This window comes from Alligator sinensis, unplaced genomic scaffold (genome assembly GCF_000455745.1).
Source record: "Alligator sinensis unplaced genomic scaffold, ASM45574v1 scaffold1045_1, whole genome shotgun sequence".
NCBI classification, from domain to species: domain Eukaryota; kingdom Metazoa; phylum Chordata; order Crocodylia; family Alligatoridae; genus Alligator; species Alligator sinensis.
This window is the reverse complement of record NW_005843147.1, coordinates 27268-44023: the sequence shown is the minus strand read 5'-3', so window position 1 is coordinate 44023 and position 16756 is coordinate 27268.

Below are 16756 nucleotides of genomic sequence, written 5' to 3'. Positions count from 1 at the left end.
TCTTCCTGGAATGTGTTTGGGTGTGCCTAGCAGTTAGATCTAGGTTTTATCGCTAAGGCTGAACCCTGAGCAAAAAACCGTTAGGCCAGCTAATCTCACAGCTACAGCTTTGCCTCTGGGGCCCAGTCAGTTACATGAACAGTTAATTTATCAGTTTGGTTAAATTTATGACAGACAAGTTACATTTGCAAACTTACAAGTTTATATTAACTAATATTACCTATTTAGGCAAAATACCAAATGCCTCCAAGAAGCACACATTATTGCTTATTAATCCCTCTGGTTCTGGCTGTCACACCCCTTATGGGTGTGGTCCCTCTGGGACCTTCAGCTCTACTGGCCCTGGCCCACCTCCAGGCCAGTCAGAACCCGAGGCCCTCAGCTCTGGGCATCCCTTGCTGGGGGCCCCCAGCACTTCTGGTCCTGGCCCCAGCATGGGGCCAGGACCAGAGCCAGGACAGGCTTGAGTCTATAGCTCCACTTTCTCACTGGGGTCCACCTTCCAGACCCTACAAAAGGGTTAACCCACCCAGTTGTGGAAGCTGGGGATAAGGAGCCCCAACCTGCTTTTCACCAGGGTGGTAACCGGCCTTGCATTTCCTGGGGGCTCTCGCACCACTGGGAGCCCCACCAGGCCACCCACTCCCAGCAGGGTACAGTTTTAGGTCATGCCCAGGATCAGGAGCCTCCTTACCACCCCCTACAGCTCCTCCCTTACCTCCAGAAGGAAACCAGCAACCTTCACCCAGGCAATGTTATTACCCAACCTTCCAGCAGCAAAATGCCCTGTTTATATGGGCAGCCCTGAATCCAAAATGGCTGCCCTCATCAGGCACCTACCAGCTGCTGTCTTCAGGCCCTTAGAGTGGCAGGTACAGACAGTGCCGTGCCACACTCACCAATCAGGCCCCAGAGACTCAACCTCTATGTCCCCTGATTGGCCCCTTGGGTCACCCAGAGGGGGATAAAAGGGACAGCACAACTGACTCAGGGGAGAGCAGTGAGGGACCATGAGGAAGGAGCTTCAAAGAGCTGAGCCAGCAGGGCGGGAGCAGTTGCCCCAGAAGACCCTGAAGGAGTGGACCCTGCAGGCAGAAGTTGGACCCTCAGCAGCACGGCGTGCAGCCGGCAGGAGAGGCTTCCTGCAGGGCTCCAGGATCTCCTACGAGAGGCTGTAACCAGCAGGAGAGGTTCCCCTGCTCCAGCAAGAAGCTGACCAGTGACCTGAGAGGTCCCTAGCTCTGTTTACAGCTCCTCCAGCAAGAGGCCAAGAAGCTTGATGTGAGGCAGGGGCTCCTGTAAGGTCAAACCCCCTAGCAGCTTGGGGTAGTACCAGCACTGGTAGCTGGGGGGGTAGAGTGCCCCCCTCTCACATAGGGGATCTGAGTTTAAGTTCCAGCTATGTTGCATTGGGGCAGGTGAAGTAACAGGGAGAAATTCTTGTTGCAGTGGAAGGGGGTCATTGTGTTTTCCTTTTTCCTCCCCTCCACATACCTAGGCCCCATATTTCTTGTTATTTGACACTTTGAATTTTATGCACTTTATAATTCACCAACTAGTGTTGTTTATTCAGCTGTTTGTGTTTTATATTTTGTTAACCCTGCCTTTGTCAACTGGATGAATATGTCTATGATTGTAAGTGCCTAACCTTTATTGAATCCTGCCCCCTTGGGGTGCTGTAGTGTCCCCTATACCCCCTGGCTTATATATGTTATGTTCCCACTACTGTTTTTCTCATTAAAAGGTATATGGTTAGATCCCAATTGGTGATCTGGCTCTGTTCTATAGGGGAAAGAGGGTCCCTGCACCTTCCACAGTGCTTGTGCACCTGCTCTGATCCCTTCAATTGGAGAGGGGTTACATTTTGGAGTACTGCCTGGGTTACATTTTGGGGGCTTGTCCAGGATTCCCATGTAGTGGGTGCTAGAATATTAGTCAAGTGCTGTGTACCCCTGGGGGGGAGACGGCGGGGAGAGAGAGAGAGAGAGAGAGAGAGACCAGCAGACATGACCAATGCTGACCAGTCTGTCATACCCTCCAGGGGTGATGGGATGGTACAGGGGAGAGTGGGACAACCTGCTGGTACTGAGGCTATGCCAGAATGGGTTAGGGTTTTCCAGCACATTCTGTGGGAGGTGACCCATTCCTCCAATGACCAGGTGGCCTATAAGAGACACCGGAGTTTATCAGGAACCCTTCCAGTCCCCACAGGGGAGGAAGGATTCAACTCTTGGCTCTCCCATATTCAAAAGACTTTACTGACTTGGCAAATGCCTGATGAGGATAAGCAAAGCCATCTGCTGGAGGTCCTGAGGGAGCCTGCCTTTGGGGTTTTAAAGACTGCCAGACTCTGGAACCCTGTTATCACCACCCAGCAATGCATGCAGGTCCTTCAGGATGCTTTTGGCCAACCCACTGAGAGTGAGGGGGCATGTTACAAATTGCTGGGAAATTTCCAATGCAAGGGCAAGACTCTTTCAGTGTATGTCCTGTGCTTAGAGCCAGTGTTATAATGCCTGGTGACCCAAGGAGTGCTTAGTGTCACTGACGCTGATCAGATATGGCTCCAGCAAATTTGTATTGGAGCACAGTATTGCTCGGATGCGCTCCGGAACCACCTCAACTTAGCAGGGAGCAGGAGCAGCCCACCTGACTTCAGTCACCTCCTCCAAGAGATTTGTGTAGAAGAAGAGATATCCAGACTCTGAGAGACTATGTGGGTCCCAGAGGATGTTTCCCCCTGGATAGGATCCATGGGTTGGGTGCTAATGGTGGCTCCCATGAGGACACCTTGTTGGGAGTGTAGGAGGAGCCTGTGGCTCCATCACTAGCAGCTGCTGTGGGCAGAACTGCCCCCCCAGGGGTCAGCCCTCAACCTGTCATCGTGCCTTGGGAGGACCCCAGTCCTATACCTGCTCTAGGACCCCAGGGTTCTGCTATAGATGTGGGGAGATGGGGCGCCTAGGTCAGGTGTACACCCAGACTGAGATTCCTGAATTGGTATTTGAAAGGTTAAAAGGGTGGTGGGCAGTGGGAAATGGGGAAGGGACAGAGCAATGGAGTTGGCTCCACTCCAGACCCAGACAGACTCCTGCACATTACCCTCAGTAAATTCACTGCCAAAGGGGCTAGCAGGACTCCATGCAAAGGTCCCTGTGACTGTGAATGGTCGCCTGGGCCAGGCCATTCTAGACAGTGGGTCCCAGGTTACCATCCTATTTGAATCCTTCTATAAGGAATAAAGGTTCATAGGGCTGGAAGGGACCTAAACAGATCACTGGGTCCAGCCCCCGACCATAGGCAGGACCAAGCCCTGGGGTCAGATAACCCCAGCCAGGTGCCTGTGCAGTCTCCTCTTGAAGACCAACAGGGTAGGGGAGGGACACATCTGAGACACTTGCTTTTGCTTCCCCTTATGGGGCTTGGACTTTGTAGCTTAAGCCAGGAGCAGTATCCTTACAGGAATTATGTGAATGTGAGGCTAAAATTCCCTGCTGAAATAACTGAGGTGGAGGAAGAAGTCTCAACCACCGCTCTAGTAGGCCCTGATTTGGGATGAACGAAAGAGGCCGCTCTCATTGTAGGGACTAACTCCAGCCTTTTCCAGGTTCCCACTCGCTACTGTAAACAACAGGCTGTCCCAGGTTACCAACAACAGTTAATGATGCATGCCTTGTGCTTGAAGGCATATGACCAATGGGAGCATAGAGAGATGTGGGGTCACCCTGCACTTCTCTGAAGCAAAGCCCCAATAAGTCCCCGCACAGAGCCAATGGGCTTTGCCTACTGTATGTAATTGGACTGAGATGGATGAAAAGCTGCTGGTGGTGGAGACCCCCACCGGGAGAGAATGACCCGGTGTACTGGGGGTCCCTGATGGTGTGATCAAAACAAAAGGGCTCAACCAAGACCCAGTTACAGTGATAGAGGTTAACCTGAGCTTGAAAGATATTGCGGTCCACTCGGGACAGAAGGTGGCCTTGATAAAGGAAGCTGAAGTGGTGAGCCCTGAGCAGGAGGGAAAACCCCCTCCAATTGACCCTTTGAGGTTCTTTTTCAGGAACTCCCTAGTGTCCAAAGCCTGTAAAGCTCAGCTCAGGGACAAACTTGGGGCTCAAAACCATGTTTTCTCCATTCATGACTGGGATGTGGGGAAGGCTAAGGGGATGGAGCATCACATTTGTCTGAGCAACCCACGACCCTTTCGAAAAGTCTTGGAGCATTTCCCTGGCTGAGATGGGGGAAGTAAGACGTCATCTACAGGAGTTCATGGACCAACGCATCATCACAGAATCTAAGAGCCCTTATGCCTCTCCCATAATGATTTTGCGGAAGAAGAACGGCCAACTCCGTATGTGTATTGATTACCGGACTTTGAATGCCCGGACCGTCACTGATCAATACACTGTCCCATGGGTGCAGGAGTCTTTGGACTGTTTAGTAGGGAGCAAATGGTTTTTGGTACTAGACCTCCGCAGTGGCTACTACCAGATACCTCTGTGGGAAAAGGACAAAGAGAAGACTGCTTTTATTTGCCCCTTGGGATTCTATCAGTTTGAGTGAATGCCCCAAGGGATATCCAGGGCTCCCACCACCTTCCAGCGACAAATGGAGAAGGTGGTTGGGGATATGCATATGACCCAAGTACTGGTTTATTTGGATGATATTATTGTTTTTGGAAAGACCCTGGAAGAACACGAAGAATGGCTACTCCGGGTATTCGAGCGGCTGGAGACTGCTGGACTTAAGTTGGCCATTGATAAATGTAAGTTCTCCCAGGCCTCTGTGAAGTACGTAGGACATATTGTGTCACAGGAAAGGGTCAGCACTGATCCGGAGAAAGTAAGTGCTGTGACCACCTGGCCTCAACCCAAGAAATTTAGGGAATTGAAAAGGTTCTTGGGATTTGTGGGTTTCTATTGGCAATTTGTTAAAGACTATGCTACAATAACTGGCTTAAATAGGCTCTCTGCGACACGAAGCCCCATGGAGACTTTTGGTCCCCGGTGGGACTCACAGTGTGAAGGTGCCTTCCAGGAGGTGATCCGGCGGTTGACTCAGGTGCCTGTGCTGGCATATGCTGACCCCAGCCGCCCTTTTAGTTTGCACACGGATGCTAGCCTGTCATGACTGGGGGCTGTACTGTACTAGGAACATGATGGGCACTGGCGACCAGTGGCTTTTGCCAGAAGGGGATTGTCACCCGGCGAGATATGCTACCTGGTACATAAGTTTGAATTCCTGGCCCTCAAGTGGGCTGTCACTGATAAATTCCAGGACTATCTATAAGGAACCACCTTCCAGGTGTGGACAGGCAATAATCCCCTTACCTATGTGCTCACCAGTGCTAAGTTGGATGCGACAGGCCAACGTTGGATCATGGTACTAGCCAACTAAACCTTTAGCCTGCACTATTGAGCAGGATGGAAGAATGTGGATGCCGATACCCTTTCTTGACAACCCCCCAACAACCCCAGGAGTGTTTGGAGCCCCGAGACAGTGAAGACCATTGGTGACCTACAGCTACAAGACCCTGTGGGGATGAGAGAAAGTACTGTTTGCATGGCTGAGGTGTTGGGTTGCCCTCTGAGGGGATCCCACAGGCCTGGGTTCAGTACACCATGTTGACTCCCTCCTCATTGCCCCAGATCACAGCCACGGAATGGTGGACAGTGCAAGAGCAGGACCTAGATGTGCAAGAGGTGCTGCATTCCCAGAGATCAGGGAATACCCACCCCGTGACCGTTAATAATGCTTCCCCAGCAGCCCACTTCCTTTTGAGGGAGTGGGAAAGGCTTTGCTTGTTTGACGGAGTGCTACATTGGGAGGTGCAGGACCCATAAGGATGGAAAAATAGGAAGCTGGTCCTCCCTCAGAAGTATAAGGCCCTTTTGTTACGGGCCTTGCATGATGGCTTTGAGCACATGGGGTGGAGCACACCCTAGCGCTAATCCGTAAGTGGTTCTTTTGGCCCCAAATGGCTGAAGACATAAGGACTAAATGCTCAAACTGTGATCGGTGTGTGCAGAGGAAGACCCTGCCCACTTGAACTGCTTAGCTACACACCATCCAGAGCTCAAAACCCATTGAGCTGATGTGCATGGATTTCTTAGCCATAGAAGGGGAGGGGCACTGAAAGGGGAATGTGCAGTTTGTGACAGATCATCACCTGATATGCCCAAGCCTTCCCTACGCAAGAATGGTTGCCAAAATAATGTGTGAAAAGTACTTCTCCGTGTTTGGGCTGCCTGCAAGAATCCACTCTGATCAAGGGCAAGATTTTGAGAGCCAGTTGTTGCGTGAAGTACTGACAGTGACTGGCATAAAGAAATCGAGGGCTATACCCCACCACCCCCAAGGGGATCCCCAACCTGAGTGCTTCAATCGCACTGCGTACATGCTGGGTATCCTCAAGCAGGAACAGAAAGCCACATGGAGCCAGCATATCGCATACCTGGTGCATGCCTACAACTCCACTAGGAATGTTCGAAGTACTGACAGTGACTGGCATAAAGAAATCGAGGGCTATACCCCACCACCCCCAAGGGGATCCCCAACCTGAGTGCTTCAATCGCACTGCGTACATGCTGGGTATCCTCAAGCAGGAACAGAAAGCCACATGGAGCCAGCATATCGCATACCTGGTGCATGCCTACAACTCCACTAGGAATGTTCCAATGGGGGTCAGTCTGTATTTACTCATGTTCGGGAGGGAGCCCTGGTTACCCATAGATTTGTGCTTTGGGATAGAACAAGTCTGCCAACAACATTTGACTTATGGTCTATATGCACAACAATTTTGGTTCTGCGCGGTGTATACCAACTGGCAGCTGAAAGTGCTGGAAGAAACCAGCAACACCATAAGCGGCTTTATGATGCTTGATTTTGTGAGCAAAGGTTACAAGAAGGGGACTGGGTGCTGCTGCAAAACCTGGGGCTACCTGGGAGACACAAAATCACTGATCAGTGGTGGGCCTAACCCTATACAGTGGAGTGACAACTGGGAGACCTCCCATTATACGAGATCTCTCCTGAGTCTGGACTGGGTCAAAGTCATGGGGTCCACTGGAACCTCCTGCTGCCTATTGGTAAATTGGTGGGGCCACCTCCTCCTGAGAGCGAGCCGCGAGAAGAGAAGCCTAGATCTCCCCATAGAAGGAGGCCTCAAGCCAGCGGCCAGTAGTTGTACCTGCAGCTCCCCAGAGGGATCAGACTCTGACTGTGACTGGTGGTACCCTACTGAATTTCACCCAAGCTTAGGACCTGCCACTCCTCAGGGTGAAGGAGAAATGGGGACTGCTGCTCATGGGGCCCCGCCTGGCATGACCGAAGGAGAAAACATCCCCATGCCTTTACCTGTCAGTGGGGAAGACTCAAGTGAGAGGGAACCCGAGTCGCTAGGGCCCTCATGGAGTCCTGCCCCAGACCACACCCCACAGCCAAGACGGGAGCTTTGGACAGTCTTCCGCTTTACCTACAATGCCCTGGGGGTGCCGGGGGAAGTCCCCATCTCTGCCCCTTGGGCCCAGTAGTCCCCCAGGCTGAAGTCTGTGCTTCAATGGGGATGGTGAAGGGTTCCGCGGGGGTGGATGTGATGGGCTAGCTGGTAATGATTTGACCCAGGGGTTTTGAAAGGGTAAAAGATGATTGGAGGGCTTGGGATTCCTTTTCCTCGCCAATCAGTCCCCAGAGACTCACCCTCCATGTCCCCTGATTGGCCCCTTGGGTCACCCAGAGCAGGATAAAAGGGACAGTGCAGCTGATTCAGGGGAGACCAGTGAGGGACCACGAGGAAGGAGTTTCAAAGATCTGGCAAGAGCTGGGCCAGAGGGGCAGGAGCAGTTGCCCCAGAAGACCCTGAAGGAGTGGGACCTGCAGGCAGCAGTTGGACCCTCAGCAGTGCAGTGTGAGGATGGCAGCAGAAACTTCCTGCTGGGCTCCAGGATCCCCTATGAGAGGCTGTGGCCAGCAGCAGAGGCTCCCCAGCTCCAACAAGAAGCTGAGCAGTGACCTTAGAGGTCCACAGTTCTGCTTCCAGCTCCTCCAGTCAGAGGCCAGGCAGTGTGATGTGAGGCACGGGCTCCTGGAAAGTCAAAACCCCTAGCAGCTTAGGGGAAGTACCAGCACTGGTAGCTGGGGGGTAGAGTGTCTGCTTCTCACATAGGTGTCTCTCTGAGGTGAATCCCTCATGGCCCAGCACACAGGACTGAGTGTAAAATCTCTCAGGATTTTTGGGCAGGTGCTGCCGTGTGTGTGTCCATCTCACACTTTTCCCATCCTGAGACAGGACGAGGTAGGGATGAGCCGTGTCTGGATCCAGAGTCACCTCCTCTGCAGGGAAAGGAGACAACAGGAGCGTGAGGAGCAGCGCTCAGCCCGAGGACAGGCTGTGATCAAGGCAGGGGCAGCCTTGGGTGGCCCGGGAGGTGAATCCGGGATTGACCCAAGCAGGAAGGAGCCCGGAGACCTCAGCAAAGGGCAGGGCCGATTCCCCCCTGGCAGGAAGAGACGGGCCAGGGACAGAAACACGCCGGCTGGGCCAGGGCTGGGACACGGGATCGTTCCCCTCCTGCACCTGCCCGTCACAGGCAGGGATGAGAGACCCTGGGGGCTCAGGAGAGCCCGGCAGAGGGTGTGAAGGGGAGAGCATGGATACAGCTCATCTCCCTCTGCACTGTCCACTGCCTCTTCCCACTCCCTTCCACCTTCCCCACTCTCAGACTCTGGAGTACCCTTTCCCTGAAAGATATTCCTACTCCAGCAAGCCAGAGCCCAGGAAATTACATTTTTTTATACAGAATAGTTCACATGTCACAAAGATTTGTTATGTCCCAGGCTTCAAGTGCAGGACCAATTTCCCAAGTTTCTGGAGCTTACCCAAAAGGAACAGCCTAAGACATAGCAGATGGGAGGGAGAAAAATATATACATAAATAGGAAGGTTTTAAGGTGAAAACGGAGAGATAATGTGTGGGGAAGTGGAAGTGAGGAAGCCATAAGTCACTTGTGTAAATAGAAAGTTAATTGTGTTAGAAGTCAGGAAGTGTACTTGGTGTCTTAATAAACAGAGTTGGAGTATTGTTGTAGCTGCAAAGGTCCAAGAAATGTCCAGGAGGCAACGATGTTTTGTGGCATATTTATTTTTCCTACTATATAGTTGGAAGAGATGTTGCACAAACTTTTGGGCATCAAGTGCCCTTCCTCTAATAAATGAGGAAAGATGAAAGAGTATGCAATGAGGGAGTGAGTAAGCTACTCGAGATCCGATCAGATATTTAGCTTCAGTAACTCAGATGCGTGTTTAAACGGCTACCTCAGCCACCCTGGTTTGCTCTATGGGATTCCTTTGATATTCCTGTAAGATTTCTTGATATTGCTCTACCTTTTACCCTGTTTCTGCCCTACCCCTGTAATCAATAAAGTTCTCCTTTGTGACCAGTGTGGAGACTTATTGAGGGGTGGGTCTAAATTATGCCAAGGAGGCCCCTTAGGTCGGTGGACTAAGGGAGGCTTCCTAATCAGCCCCTGACTTGGGGAAGTGCCCCAAGTGCTTGTATTGGGTCTGGTACCCATTGGACGATCAGGCCTGTGTTTTCCAAGGTGCGCAGAGCCAGAAGTGAGTCCAGAGCCTTGGATGGTGGCAGCGGGAACCCCAGGCTAGCGGGTGTGCTCCGGGGAAGGGGTCGGCCGGACGGGAGGCACCCCAGGGAGGCACTCGGAGCCTGGAAGGTGGTCGGGCGCAGGGAGGTGGGTGGCTCAACGCAGGAGCGCCCCCTACTGGCCCGCCACACGAAGAACCTAAGGTGAAAATGGAGAGATAATCTGTGGGGAACTGGGAGTGGGAAACCCATAAGTGACTTGTGTAAAGAGACAGTTTATTGTTAAAAGTCAGTAGGTGTACTTGATGTCTTAATAAAGAGAGTTGGAGCATTGTTGTAGCTGTTATGGTCCAGGAAATGTCCAGGAGGCAAGGATGTTTTGTACTATCTTTTATTGGTCTGACTATAGTTAAAAGAGCTGATAGACAAACTTTTGAGCTTCAAGTGCCCTGCCTCTAATAAATAAGGAAGGTGAAAGATTATATCATGATGAATGTATGAAGGAGCAAAGCAACCCCAGGAACTACTGAAATTATAGCAGCTCACCTGCTCTTCCAATTCATTTTAAGAGATACCTTTGTGAAAAGGGCTCTGGTCCATCTGTCTGGGCCTACAGCAAGTATGATCTAGAGGAGTAGTCCCCAAATAGTCCCTACAAGTCAGTGACTGTTTTGAGACCTGCTGTGTCCCCAGCAGGGAAGAATGGAAATAAAAGGAGAGTCACATACCCTCATGCACAGGGCCAATGACAGCAGGGGAGAAAAGCTGGATACTTCCTCTCCCTTGTCATCACCACTCATTCAGACTTTCTGGAGGAAAAAGTAGGAGAAAAGGAGGGAAAGCTAGGGGAGAGTGAACAGGCACACAAAGGAAGAGATCACAAATAGGAAGTGACAACAGTACTGGGTAAGAAAGAGAGAGCAAAGAAAAGCCAAGGGAATGAAGTAGAGACAGAAATAGGTTGGAGGAACCGAAAAGTAGTCGTTTAGAAAAAGTTGTATTGATGTACAAATGTGCAAACAGGATCTAATGTAACTCCTCTGCTCAGCCCCCCTGGCCAACTCCCAGCCCTTCCAACACCCCTTTGTCTGTAACTATTCAGCAAGCAGCTTCCTGCTCTCTCCTCAGACTTTCTGGTCAGCCTCAAGTACCTTTTCTTTCTTGTTTCACTGAAAAATATTCTGATCCTGGCCCGACATCACTCAGGTTTTCCAATCTTTGCCTTGTCATGTTTTCTCACTGAAGTCTAATTCGCCCTAGTACCTTTAATAGGGTGTATATTTTATTTCTCTTTCTCTCCCTAGTTTGTTAATTGAAATACCCATATTTTTTCTGGCTCTCCCCTTGATTTAACTTTAATTTTTATTTTCTCCATTGCCAATTTCTATATATTTAGGGCTGTTCTTTCAGAGACAGAAAGTTCACTTTTCCCCTTTTCCACAGATCATGACTTTGTCCCACCTTGTCCATAATAGAGGCAATAAGGGAAGTAGGAACAGCAGCAAATAGTGGTTGAGGTAGAGCAGGCCAGGCATGTGATAGTGGTGGGGTCACTTTGTTGGCTGTGTAGCCAAATGTTGCATGGGTTTGGGGGTAGGGGGTATGGTGGGCCAGCAGGGGGCACTCCTGCATTGAGCCACCCACCTCCCTGCACCCAACCACCTTCCAGGCTCTGAGTGCCTCCCTGCGGGCACCTCACGTCTGGCCGACCCCCTTCTGGAGCACACCCGCTAGCCTGGGGGTTTCACTGCCATCACCCAGGGATCTGGACTGATTCTGGCTCTGTGCACCCTGGGAAACACAGGCCTAGTAGCCCTCAAGGGGACTTGATTCACTTCAAGAACTTGGGGTGCTTCCCTCAGTCAGAAGCACAAGTAGTGGTCTCCCTTAGTCAGCCAAACCAAGGGGACCCCAAGGCCTAATCTAGACCCGCTCCCAGTAAGTCTCCCACACTAGGTACAAAGGCGAACTTTATTGGTTACAGAGGGTAGGGTTAGAATAGGGTACAGGGTAGAGCAATATCAGAGAAATCCCATAGAGCAAACTCCTGTGGCTGGGTGGCCTTTGATCTCACATCTGCGTTACTGCAAGATAAATATCTAGTTGGATCTCAGTTAGCTTACTCACAAGTATCATCCAGAGGCTGTTGGAGATTCCCTCTGAAGGCAGCCAGTTCCTTGATCATGACTTTTGAGAGAGAGAGAGCAAGTTTCAGATGGTCCAGCTCTTCTCTGTCTCTAAGTCTCCCTCATGGCTGCTGCCCCCCACCTCCTGGGCAGTCCTTAACTTATATATCCCTTGTGACCTCATTTACCTGGAGGCCAGCACCTGTTGGCTGTCAGCCAATCAATTTGAAATACATCACTAGTTGCCGGGCAGACTCTAGCCCACCAGGGAGGAAGCCCCTCACCAAGGTATTCAATACTAGTCAGGTAGGCAGAGGGAGCAGGTTTCCCCCTCCCTCAGGAATGTATCCAGCTCAGGTTACCTAAAGAGATAGGGTAAAGGTGTGTCTCCTCTGCTGGGCCCATGCTAATCAAATTGTCACACAGCAGAGTTTTCGGGGAGAAACAAAGGTGGCTTTCTGCCACAGGGGGTGACAAGGAGGAAGGGAGGAAAGACCTCTTAGAAAGCTCTGCAGGAGGCAGGCAAAGTAGGGCTGGAGGAGGAAGTGCATTACTGCATCTGGATGCGACTGTGTCATGGGCTTCCATATCTTATGGTGTGCTTTGAAATGCATACGGATGTGAGAGTCCTTCCCTAAGGAGTGACATCCACACCCACTGCCAGATTGAGAGAAAACAAGAGATGTCATATGAGGCCTGGACACACATAACATTTAGGGTAGAAACACATTCTCTACCTTGGGCAAGTGCTCTGGCAGCTTGAGAGGGCTTGAAGGGCCCAATTCTGATCATTTTAGGCCTCTAAGGGACCCGCCTGGTTTCCTCCAATTGTGGAGGGGCCTGGGGCACATCACTGTAAGTGAGGAAGGCCAGTGTATGTCCTGGTGCGGAGGCAGAAGACCCAGGGAATCCTGAGTGCCTCGTGCTTTCACTCCAAGAATTTTGTAACCTGGAGCCTCCACTCTGGGACCTCTGCTGGGTCCTGCACTGACCCACGTCTCATAAAGAGAAACAGAGCAGTGTGTGTCCCAGTGCAGGGAGGCACAGGAGCTGAATAATCTCCAGTACCCTATGCCTGCAGGCCTGGACCATGCTGACCAATGCTGCTCTTGCATCCTGCTCTCCACCACCCCATGCTGAAATGTGCCTCTGCCTGAAGCATGGGCCAGTGCGGATCTTGACACAGGGGCACAGGGCACCTGTGTCACTGTAGGACCTGATGCCAGGTAGGAAGAGATAGGGAATACATTGCCTGTAGTCCTGCATCTGGCAGGAGACCTAATGTGGTACAACGGGTAAAGTGCGTCATTCAATTATATGACGTTTCAACTAATCCCCTTCAATTTGGCTAAGTCAATTTGGCTTAGACTAGTCTAAATGCCAGTTAATGAATCTCAAGACAGATGGACATTAGGGGTGTGTGAAACGTGTCGTATTCGATTTGGATTCATTTTAAGCTATTGTGCCATCCCCTCTGTGTACATGCACAAACACATTTAATTTGGGACAAAAATATATTTTTTTGAAATCAGATTCATAAATGCTGTAGATGTTTCCTTTTTAGAATATAATTTGGTATTTTTGCTGGTTCCAAGATGACACAACCCCTTGCTGAAAGAAGCACTTCCAGGGGCAATGGGGTGGACTTCTGGTGGCAATGGTCCAGGGTTAGGGGGCGGGACTTCTGCTCACAAGATGGCAACCACTTGGTGGGGCAGCTGCTAAGGGGCAGAGCTACCCACGCGGCCTTCGACAGCTTGGTAAAACTTGGTAAGTGGTCCTCCGCCCAAAATGATTGCCCACCCCTGGTTTACATGGATGGTCCCAAAGGGTGTGTGGTGCAGGGCAGGTAAGTTGTTCCTGGAATGCTCTGTCATTCATGACAGGCAATTGGCTAGCTTCTTCACATCACCCTTCCCTTTGAATTTTCTCAGATTTAGTCATGTCTTCTTTTAAATAAATAAAATTTCTTCCCAGAAAAGAAAATTAAGCAATTGCTTTTATAGGACCCCACTTAAAAAAAAATCTATCTTTTGGAAGAAGAAGCGTGACACTTATCAATTTGTGCATTCTTTCTCTCTAAACAAATAAAAACAAATATAAATCATTGTTAAAAGTATTTTGTTATAGCAAGTGTAACAGAAAACAATAAAACTTGTGCTGCTGCATCTTCACTTGCAATGGCTTGTGTAAGCTGCACAAGTCTGCTAGCACACCTCGCTATTGTACTTTGCTGTGATGCAGGTTTGGTGTGTAGCAGAGTGCCTACTTGCCTGCCTAGGTTTGGCTGCAATAAAATCTTACTCATACACTCTTTGATTCATTAAAATAAAATTACTTACTAACTACACTATATTCCCCCAATATTTACCTTTTATTCTGAAGAGATATATGATCAGGATGATGAAACTGAACAAAACCACCAGGATCATGCTCAATGCCACCATCCAGGGATTCATGCTTGGAAAAAAGTAAGCTGAAAAACTAGATGCCCAGGGCTTGCTTTTGTTTGTAGTTGGTGACCAAAGTCAAATGTATTTATTCCAAAAAAAATACATGAATAGTTCTCCATAGAAGTTGCCTGAGATGCAAATGACAGTAGCAACTGTTAGCAGCGTGCAACAAATCAGAAACTGGCTTTAATAGCCAACAAACTGACTGCTGAAACTGATTTATCTGTGAATAAACAGCAAGCAAATTGTCTCACAGAGACAATCCTCTCGTATGGTTAAGGGCTTGCAGACCAAGCCCTACGAGGAGAGACTAGAGAAACTGGACCTTTTCAGCCTCCACAAGAGCAGGTTGAGAGGTGACCTTGTGGCTGCCTATAAGTTCATCACGGGCGCACAGAAGGGAATTGGTGAGTATTTATTCACCAAGGCGCCCCCAGGGGTTACAAGAAATAATGGCCACAAGCTAGCAGAGAGCAGATTTAGTTTGGACATTAGGAAGAACTTCTTCACGGTTAGAGTGGCCAAGGTCTGGAATGGGCTCCCAAGGGAGGTGGTGCTCTCCCCTACCCTGGGGGTCTTCAAGAGGAGGTTAGATGAGTATCTAGCTGGGGTCATCTAGACCCAGCACTTCTCTGTTGTTCTAAAGGTGGTGTAGACTCGTACATTTTTGGCTCTAGCAATATTTCCAAATATGCCTTTGGCTGAGGAGTTTGAGCTTGGAAGGCTAGGGCGGATAGTGGCTGTAAGGCTGCTGTTTGAGCTGCAGCATCGGCTAGGGCATTGCCTTTTGAGACTTGATCTCCCTTATTGGTATGGGCTGGGCAATGCATTACAGCTATGGCTTTTGGCAACATTATAGCTTGTAGGAGATCATTGACTTGTTTAGCATTTGATATTTTAGTTCCAGAGGCTGTCATAAATCCCCTCTGTTTCCACAATTGTCCAGTGGCATGACAGATTTTAAAGGCATACTTAGAATCAGTCCAAATATTTACAGAGTGGCCCGATGGTAAGGGCAGTAAGTTTAGCCGCCTGTGAGCTCAACTGCCCAGGCAGTGGTTCAGCTTCAAGTACTTTAAATGGAGTTACTATTGCATAACCCATTTTTCTAACTCCATTGACTAATTTTGAAGAGCCATCTATAAAAAAAATCAAGTCAGGGTTGTCTAAGGGTAAGTCACTAAGATCTACCCTGGGTTTGTCTGAAAATGCTGCAACTTGAAGGCAATCGTGGGAGTCTGGTTCCCCGTCCCCATATGAATCTATGAATCCTATTTATTTCCCCAGTGAAATCCTATTTCACCTCATGGCTATGTGGTAATTAAGTAGCTACATAACTGCAATTTTTGGCGTTTGTGCAGCATTTGGATTCTAGTTTTAGTTGTAATGGAAGAGGACTGGCCTTTATGTGAACCTGCTAGAAACAAAATGCAATAAAACTTTAAATCCTCCTCCATCTTCTACAGCATTAAACAACTGCTATAGCTGTAGTTTTTGGGGAGTAAAGGTTTGGGATCTATGTGGAATTACATACATGCTCTGGTATCTATACAGCCATACTACAAAGTACTGAGCAATGAGCAGGCTCAGAGGGAAAGTGTAAAGAAAGCACAATTACATATCTAAACTGTGCATAAAAGCTAAAAATCACAGTTACAGAGCTGTGCGCTAAGGAGTAAGCCACTCAAAAAAGCCAAATGAAGTATATTGATTAAAAAAAAGAAGTGCTATTATTCCATTTTCCTTCTTCAGGAGACATAAAGATGAGACCTTTGTACCTGAAAGCTTGTCTAGCATCTATCCCATGTTGGTTCAGTAAAGATACCACCAAGAACAAACCCCTTGCTTCTCCCAGACTACCTGGACCATTATCTCTAACAACCCTAAAGCTTTCAGTTATCATAGGTTTATGACTTTTTCAGATGGGTCCCGAAGGAATCCCAAAATGCAAACAGTGCCAGAATCACTAAGGTATAGAAGATTTAGGATCCTACAAATGAGGTGCTGTAACACCTAACTTACAGGCTACTGGCCCCTGGAGTGTAATTCAAAACTGAATGAGATTCCTACCACCCTCAGTCCATAGGGATCATTAGCAACCACAGAGCGGGATCCCAAACACACATGCTGAGCAGGGGACTGCTAGAAGAGGAATTATTGAGCAGTAGGACCCAAGTATTAGGACAGATGCCTACAAGGATTCTTTGGAAGAACTACCCTTAGAAGATGAGCAACAACACACAACTTAGTTCTCATTTTACATGAAAAGTAATGAACAATGATGCAATACACTGAAGAGCCTTTAAGTGTTCACACACAAATCAATACTGGCAGACAAACGCTGTGAAAATACCCATTAAAAATTCATGTAGGCAAACCTCAGACAATAGAAATATTCTGCATTGATGTTTTGAGTGACTGTGTCTGCCAGAAAAAATGAAGCTCCTTTAAGGTAAAATTTCAGAAGTTAGACTGAGCTCAAATCCAGATTCTTTTAAACTGCAAATACACAGTTAAATGGATTTCTATCATGACCCTGTGGAAATGCTAGCCAGGTGTGTGTTTTTGCTTCATGTTTC